This window comes from Lissotriton helveticus, chromosome 5_1 (genome assembly GCF_964261635.1).
Source record: "Lissotriton helveticus chromosome 5_1, aLisHel1.1, whole genome shotgun sequence".
Taxonomy (NCBI): Eukaryota; Metazoa; Chordata; class Amphibia; order Caudata; family Salamandridae; genus Lissotriton; species Lissotriton helveticus.
In genome coordinates, this window is record NC_136065.1 from 848,461,598 (window position 1) to 848,471,323 (window position 9,726).

Consider the following 9,726-nt stretch of genomic DNA (forward strand, 5'->3'; position numbering starts at 1 on the left):
GGCCGTTAGAGTACGTGAGAGTCCGGTCCGGGCCTCATCTCTTTCGCCTGCATTCTGACACCCCTGAATATTTTCCGTAATGTGTACACGGGAAACCAGGAGCAAAACATCCCAGCTTGCCGCGGCTGGAGCGGTCAAAGGCCCAATCGACACCTACTTTGCCAAAGCGGGATCCCTCCTGATCGAGGAAATTCAGGTTTTGGAACGTAGAATATCCCAAGAAATAGACTGGGTAAGGAGATCTTCGTTGGGCCCAATGGCCCAAGCTAGAACCCCAGATAACAGTTCAATAATACCAATGTCTTCCAGTTTGGATCAGGTAATATGTCACCCTCCGGACGCCATAAACGATATTCCGGAAGACACTCTTGATCTGCAGAGTGATCTAGATGACATGAGCCTGAGGGGTTTACCTTCTATACAAACCGTTCAACCTACGCCTACTGAGAATATAGAGATAGTTTCTATTATAGAGGCTAACACAGAATGCAACAAGGGATCCAGAGAGGGGGCAATTCCGAAAAAGAAATTTGGGCTCCAAAATTTAGAAGAGCTCAGGCCTAATACTCCCCAATCCAAACTAGCTAAAGGTATTGGGGGGAAAGCATCTATACCTGCTTCAGTAGCGGTGAGGCCGGGTTTGATAGCTACTCCTAGACTGCCCAAACATCCTCCGTCCCCATATTGCACTAATATGATGCAAGCGGACACCTCTTCGGATGATATTACATTAGAGGATATAGGTTCACTGCTTAGGTCTCTATTAAGCCCCCTTGAGGCAAGACTGATTAAGATTGAAGCAAGACTAGTCACTATTGAAAAGGCAACTGTGCAACGTGCTGATGCAAGCAAAATTGCTACCAGTGGGACCAAAACATCAAAAGAGGGTCTGGGGTCGGATCCCAGCAAAGATAAAAGTCACCTGGCATTTTCTAATAACAAACCCTCAGATTCAATCCCCAGAACCACTGCACCCCCAACTAAGATTGCACCACAAGCCCTAGCTGCAGATAAGGCTGTATCGCCCTCAAAGCAACCAAATATCGCCTCTCCAAAGCAAGTCCCAAATATCGCCTCTCCAAAGCAAGTCCCCCCCTCGTCTAAAGAAAATTCTATCCCCCCTCCAAAAACCAAGAACGACCCTCCCCTGGATGGAGAGAAATTACACACGAAACGAAAATTACAGTTCATAAACCTCCCTCCAGAAGCCTCTCCTTATACCGTAATTATGGCAGGGGTGCCTGAACTTAATCCCCCCACATTTGAATCAGTCACCTCACTTAAGAACAAAGTGATAAACTGGCTCTCGGTTAATAGACCACTTCCAAGAGGAACAGCGAGCGACATAGCCACGACCAGGAGAGTAGCTTGGGTGGGGCATACCAGGAAATCCATAAGAGGAGATTGTATTCAGGTTTCTTTTAGAGACCCCAATTCAGCTGCATACATCTGCTCCTATGTTTCGGATGAGGACTTTGGCAGTAATATACAAACACTTCCACTTGCCTTCTTTTACCCCTCCGATTCATACAGCTCTGAGGATCCAAGATGGGGGCATCATCAAGACCTATTGGAGGGCTGGGAAAACTGCCCCAGGGAGACAAATAATTATCCGCCATACAGGGAAAGATCTAGAGAGTACTTCCCTAGCAGGGGGGGTGAGGCTGGTTGGGGAAGTACAACCTCGAGGAGGGAGACAAATAACTATCCGCCACATAGGGAAAGAACCAGAGAGTATTTCCCTAGTGCTGGGGATGAGGCGGGCTGGGAAACGGTCACCAGAAGGAGGAGGGGGGATGGCGAATACAAGAGGGGAATTCCCGGGCCATATAGAACCCATTACCCTGCTTATTTACCCATACAGAATCGCTACAGCAGTCTAGATCTGGTAGATTGACAGGAGGTTGATCCGGGGAATGTTACTTGTGCAACTGCCCCTCTGGGAAGTCTTCCTTCTCAAGACCAATCACCTGCTACTATTACATCTAAAATCCCCGATTTGGATCTTAGGGCAGGTAGCATAGTTGAACTTAGCCCGACCTCAAGTAGGTTGTACCCCTCCCCATCACTGGCTACTAAACTACTGGGTAAGAACCGACTTATCTTAGAGCCTAGGGTATACCCTGAGTTCACTGATACCAACATCGTTCCTATTAGTACTCCACACAATAAATCGACAGTTATTACAACTATTTCTTGGAATGTGGCAGGGCTCTCCAACAAGTTGGATTGTCCTGAATGGGGTTCCTATATTAGATCTAAAAACCTATTACTCTTCCAAGAAACATGGGCGCGTGAAGATATAGAATTACCAGGGTTTGCGTCCTTCTTTAAAGCAGCCAAATGGGGGGGCAGGGGCAGGCCATCCGGGGGACTAATGATAGCGGTAGCAACGGACCTAGGCTGCCAAGCTACCTACTCAGAGACTGCTTCGGACGATTTGCTGGCTGTCCTACTTGAATGGCCTGACTCTAAGAAGCTATTATTGATTAATATTTATTCAAGGCCGACACAGTTGCAGAAAGAGTCGAGTACTGTGGACGAGTTAGCTAGTTTTCTAGAGGGCGTTCCACCTGAACTTGCTTGTTTGATTGGGGGCGATTTCAACTCCCATTATGAACCTCTGCCTGGACTACGTGATGGTCCATCGTTAGATGAAGATTCTTGTTGGTTTATACCTGAGACGGTGGCTCCTCCCCCAAGGGCTTGGACTCCTCTAGCCCTGCAGATAAATGCATTTACGCTCAACTTTGGATTCAGGGCGTGCAATGGCCGATGTCAATCGGATATACCGAGTAATCCTACCTACAATAAAGTTGGTAGTGAGTCCAGACTCAATTATATCATGGTCAAAACTTTCATGTGGCCTGCAATAGTTGATTTTAAAGTTTGCCCAAGAACAGATAGTGACCATAACCCCTTGGAAGTGTTATATTCACTCACTGGGAGGGAGGACACTTCGCAGGGATCGGGAAATGAAAAGATGGGCCTCTTACTTGAAAATAACCGTAGGAAAGTGAAGTGGGAGAAGCTGGCGAATAGCACAGATAGTATACCTCGCATATATGAAAGGTTAACCCCCCTGCTTGAAAAAGCTTTCTATTTAGGAACCAAGGTCCAAGATGAAGACACCAGAGGAGAACTAGCAAAAATACATAATAGTATTATTGTCTCTTTAGAACAAGATTTGTTTAAAACCACAGGGAAAAGGAACGCCCACAAGCCGAAAACCTCCTGGTATAATGCCACGTGTAGGGAGGCCAAGGCCCACTTGTTAGCTGCTATCAAGGGACACCTTAGCAAGGAAGAAATCCGCGCTAGGAGGAAAAGGTACAAATCCCTTCTAGTGAACGCGAGGGCGGAATGGGACTCCGATTACTGGGAGAATCTCATGAAAGCATTAGCATTTAGAGACTCCCGAAAATTTTGGTGCATAGTGGCAAATGGCACGGAGGACCTATCGTCTGCAATTGAGCCCAATATTGCCCCCTCTGTATGGCAGGCCCACTTTGAAGCACTGTACGCGGAGGGCAGTTGGGAATTAAACAGTGTTAGAGCTGCAACTATGTCCTGCCCCCCGGATATTCCCATTACTGAGAAGGAGGTGAGGGATGCCATTAAAGGGCTAGCTCCAGGAAAAGCACCGGGCCTGGACGGGGTCCCAGGGGACCTGTTTAAACAGGAACCAGGGATATGGGCTCCGTACCTGACCTTAATATTCAATGCCATTTGGGGGGGGGATGATGGTGCCTGATACTTGGAGGGGAGCAGAGGTGGTCCCAATTTATAAAAAGGGATCCCCCCTGCTCCCTTCCAACTATCGGCCCATCAGCCTGATTGACACATCACAGAAACTCTTTGGCAGACTGATCCTGAATCGTCTGCAGGCGTGGACTGAAGAGATGAACATTCTATCTCAGTATCAGGCAGGATTCAGGGAGGGAGTATCTACCATAGACCAAATCTTTAGGCTGCACCTTCTCTATTGGAGAACAGCGGTAATCGAGGGCGGAAGTTTATATACCATCTTTGTAGACTTACGTGCCGCCTTCGATTTAGTTCCCAGAGCAAGGTTGTGGAAAGTCTTGGAAGAACTGAAGGTCCCTGCGGATATATTGGCAATCCTGATGAGACTTCATTCCAACAATTATGCCCGCGTAAGATGTGGCAAAGGTGGCCAACTAACCGAAAGGTTCCCCGTTCGCAGGGGTGTGAGACAGGGGTGCGTGCTCGCACCTACCCTGTTTTGCATCTTTGTGAACGGGGTTGTCGCCCACCTTAATGGGATTGCCAATTCCGATGCTCCAAAGTTGACCGGCAACAGGGTGCCTGCTATTATGTTTGCAGACGACACCCTGTTGCTGTCTAAATCCCCGATGGGGATACAACGCATCTTGGATGGTTTCCTGGATTTTTGCTCTGACCGGGGATTGGAAATAAACCCACAAAAAACAAAGTTTATGATTTTAAATCCCAAATCCCGAAAACGAACACCACCTATGCTAGGCACTGCTCAATTAGAAAGAGTGCATAATATTGAATACTTGGGGATTACTATAAATGAACATCTAACTTGGACGCCGCATCAGGCCCGAGTGACCATCAAACTGGCACAGTTGGCGGGTGGCACTCTGCGCCTGGCAAACAAATCATGTTATCGTCCATTTACCCCAATTATTCATATATACAAAACACAAGCACGAGCGGGGGTTACATATGGGGGTGAGCTGTGGGGTCATATCCGATATCCAAAGCTACAGACAACTGAAAATAAATTTCTGAGACAGGTAGCTGCCCTCCCCCAGAGCACTCCTTTGCTGCCCCTTAGATTAGATCTGGGAATAAAACCTATTACAGAGGAGCTAGGACTTAAACCCTTAATTTTTTGGAGGCGATTGTGGAGCAGCCCAGATCTCGTTCACTATAGGGAGGAATTACAGGATTTCCTTGAACTACGGAATACAAGGAAGATTCCGTGGTTAATGTATGTGAAAGGGAGGCTCGATGAATTGGGCTACCCGGAATTGTGGACAGACCCCTTAAACTCATGTAACAGGATTCCAAAAAAGGTCATTGCGAGTGCTTATTATGCTTTGATGTTGACTAGAACAATTAATGACACTCGAGAAGGGTCCTTGACAAACTTATTTTTGAAAGTGAAAGACTCATATTCCCTCGAAAAAACTTTAGACGAGATAGCTCCTCCATTAACGAGGAAACTGTTCCTACAGTGGCGTTATGGATGCCTCCCACTAGCTTCATTTACAGCATCCTGGAAATCGTGCTCCACTGTAGTATCCTGCCCAATGTGTGCACATCCAAAGGAGGATGATATGCATGCTGTTTTCTTCTGTAAGGGTTACGAGCGGAGCAGGAAATACTGGCTAGTACCATTGCTCAGGAACATGGGATTTAGGTCACACCAAACCGCCTATAGAGTTTTAAAAACAGATCTTTCTGCTGCTGTGGTTTTTGCAATTTCAAAATTTTTAACATCACTCTGGTTTATCCGCAGCCGAGCTATGAAAAGACTGGTATAATGCTCCCTATCACTTGATTTGTATCTACTGTCTCATATGTATTTTAATTCAATTATTTTTAACTGTTGGATCACTTTGGTTTAATAAGTTTTTAAACTGTATATATTGATATGTATCTTTTATGATCAGTGATCGAAATAAAGATTTTTGAAATGAAATGAATGTAGAAACTTTTATGGCATGCATGCCGAAATAAAGTACTCTTGACTGACTGATAAGGTAGGCATTGAGAATTAATGGATATGTCACATTGCATTCCTTCCCTTTATTCATCTCACTAATTGTGCACTTCCTACTATTTTTGCTCCTGATTTTTGCTCCTTAAAACCTCTTTTAGTCTTCTATTGGAAGTCCTTACTCTGCCCTAATCTCTGCCCTAACGTTAGTGAATTTGGTGATCAAGAGTTACAACATTCCCACGGAGATGTTTTGATCTCCTGGCTTTTTCTTCCAAATTGTCACGCACTGTAAGGAGAAACCTGACCTCTTTCACATGAACTACAAAGAACAGGGTTGCACCATGCCCACATGGAGGAGTCACTCTTTCCTTCGTCAAAAGATAAGGAAACTTGACAGAACGTCGCCGTGTTTAGTGCTACACATGTTTACACAGTGCTTGCATTGTTCTGTGATTGTGTGTTTATTTTTGCTTAACTTCGATTCGTTTTAAATTGGAGCCATCTAAAAAACGTGCACTAGTACTTAGCTTGTGTGTCTTGTGAGAGAGTGTTTCCCTTGGTTAAACTTGTGTGTGCAACCTGTAGACTAGGTCAGAGATTGCAGCAGGCACTTATCTTTAATGTTCTTCTTACTTGACTTATTTCCCAGGCCATTCATTAACTACAGATTTTGTAACCCCTCCCTCCACCCACTCAGTCCCAATTAAGCATTCTTGCCTATCTCTTAGCAGTTTTACCACTTGTTTGCTTGAAAAGCTTATCTACTTCCCTCCCCGTCGAAAACACTTTAATCACCTGGGGGTTCCTACGAACTGTTACTTCCTTATATTCAGTATTACTAGCGTTGTAGTGTTCTGTCTCCTTTGTGACAACTGTTGACGCCCTCTTAATCCTTCAACACTGGGATACTGACTGTCCGGCAGACACCAGCCCTTGCTACACCGCAGCGCTTTGAGTACTGCCTTCATTGAACAAGAAGAACTTGGAACTGGAACAAAGTGGGGTGATTTGGGTCCCCCTTGTATACTCATTTTTCAGACAAGGTATATTGATCCAATGTCTCTGGTTCTAGTACTGGTTTGGTGTGGTTCCCTTCAAATTGTCACTTACAGGCAGTAGTGCAGGCAGAACCTTTGTGTAGGTGATGGCTCTCACAGCAGGCAGTGATGAGGCTGACTACAAGCAAGAGTGTCCAAAACATAGGCACACTGCAGTGTGAATTCTCTGTACATGGTTGTCATCAGTCTTCCTGAAGCACCATTCAGGGAAAGACAATAGAGCAAGTCCTGCCTAGAAATATCCTCACCTTTCCATACTAATCTAATAAAGAGAGAGCCCAAACCTTTGAGGCGGGTAATCTCAGGAACCACAGCATCAATCACAACACCCAATACAGCGTTGGAAAGGGCAGTTGCAGCAGAAGGACATAGGCTATGCAGACGGCCATCATATACATTTAAAACGTAAACGAACTGTGCCAGCAAAGTAGTCCCTTGTGGGCGTGTCTGCGTTGTGCTGTGGGCGTGTGCTGGGGGCGTGACAAACGCCGAGGGCGTGTGGTACGTTCTGCCCTTCACGCCATGTCTCATATCGTGTGCTAATCCCACCCTGCTCCCTTTAAATACCCCTGCACCCCATAATCATAACCCACCCTTACTCCTTAAAATACCCCAACACCCTTAAACACTAACCCATCGTAACCCTATAAATATACCCTGTACCCCAAAACCCAAACCTATCCCTAAACCCTAAAAATACCCCTGTACCTCAAAACCCAAACCTACCCCTGAACCCTAAAAATACCCCTGTGCCCCAAAACCCAAACCTAGCCCTGAACCCTAAAAATACCACTGTACCCCAAAACCCACACCTACCCCTGAATCCTAAAATACCCCTGTACCCCAAAACCCAAACCTAGCCCTGAACCCTTAAAATACCCGTGCCCCAAAACCCAAACCTACCCCTGAACCCTAAAAATACCCCTGTACCCCAAAACCCAAACCTAGCCCTGAACCCTAAAAATACCCCTGTACCCCAAAACCCAAACCTAGCCCTGACCCTTAAAATACCCCTGAACCCCAAAACCCAAACCTACCCCATAACCCTAAAATACCCCTATACCCCAAAACCCAAACTTAGCCCTGAACCCTAAAAATACCCCTGTACCCCAAAACCCATACCTATCCCTAAACCCTAAAACTACCCCTGTACCCCATAACCCAAAACTATATCTGAACCCTTAAAATACCCAAATATCCCAAAACATATACCTCAGTACCCCAAAACATATACCCCTATACCCATACTTACCTTATCCAAACATTTAAAAAAACATGCTTTTACCATTAATGCATTTACAACGAATTTCGTTGTAAATGTATGCGTGGTAAAAGCATATAAAATGTAATGCCATGCGTTATAATGGCATTGCGGAGTCATGGTACTTTCGTAATGAAAGTATGCGGAGTGATGGTATGCGGAAAGAAAGTTGCGGAATAATGGGTGTTTACCCTCCCCCGGTAAGTACATTGGTGGCACGGCGGCCCACATCTCCAGCAACATACTCATATTTTTTCACCACCCATTTGAAAAATGCACAGGTCTCTCTCATTGATGGCCAGCACCGACATACACTTTTAGACACACCTCCCACCACAAGTTCTAGAATTGCGAACTTTAAAGCTGGGGAGCTACGTTCGAATCTCGGCATCAGCTCAACATCCTGTGATTCCAGGCAAATCGCTTTGTCTCCCCGTGCCTACCACAAATGAATGTGTTCTTCTGTAATGTAAATTGTGCTCATGCCATGTTGTAGAGTTTGCGCTATATAATATTGCAAGGAAAAATAAAGTAGGGAAACTCGAGTTCACACACTACTGAACGCACACTCTTAAGTGCATCAGCAGTGCACTGTGAATCGGAGCGTTTCACAGGCCTGTCACAGATAAGAAATGCTATCTAAACGAAATCCTTCAAAACAATATACTACTGGCCGGCAGCAATTCATACCCGGACAACGTCGGGACGGGCTGCTAGTAACAATATAAAAACGTTCACCTATCCATCATCGCTACCAACGATCAAAAGTCAGTGATCATGAAGAACTAATCAGCCGCCTTGCTAAGAGGACCTCATTGAATTTCAAAGGGTAGACCTGTCTCCATCCTCCATTGAGTGCCCGGGTCTCCACCCGCCAGCCACGGGAATGCAGTCAATACACTGTCAATGTCTGGAGAAGCTGTATCCACCCTCAGTCTTGTACCATGCTAAACAAGGGGCCATCCATAATGGATTCCACTGGTCCCATCACTCAGACTTTCATGATACACTGAATTTGGTTATCCTGCATACTCGTTCACCCTACATACACACACTCAGCACAGGCACAGAATGCCAGCAAACGTATGGAGTCACATTAGTACAGAGTTTTACATGAGTGGGGTGGGTAGATTGCACTCCTCTCTGACACAGAAAAAAGTCCAGAGTATTACAAATAATTCACAAAACTAGAAACACTGTCACCAACTCTTTAAATGATCAATTTAGAACATGGACATTAGTTTCAAGTTGGTTATGAGGGCATGCTTGGGGTGTTCATCTGGGTCACAGAGCAGGTTGCTGACCTTGGCATGATCATGGACAGACAAAGCCACAGTGCACACGCTAGATTAGTGTTATGATATTGTTCTCCTTCGGTCTCCGTGTTCCTGCTGCACGAGACTGGCTGGTCACTTTTGGAACTTAGCAACTTTCCAGGTTTCTGGTCATTCTCGGAGTGGCGGTTGCTGGAGGCAGGAGTGTGGGAGCCCTGTCGTTGAAGAGGCTAAAGTAAACTTACTTTGTTGGAGCACCTTCGTGTCAGCAATTCATTCTTGAACAATTAGCATGTTGGTAGTACCAACAAAAAGTCATGATACCCGTTTCACATGCAGTTGTTACAATCCGTGCAGGGGTACATGGCCGTATATCATACAGGGCCCAACAAGTATCAATTGAATCGCTGAGAC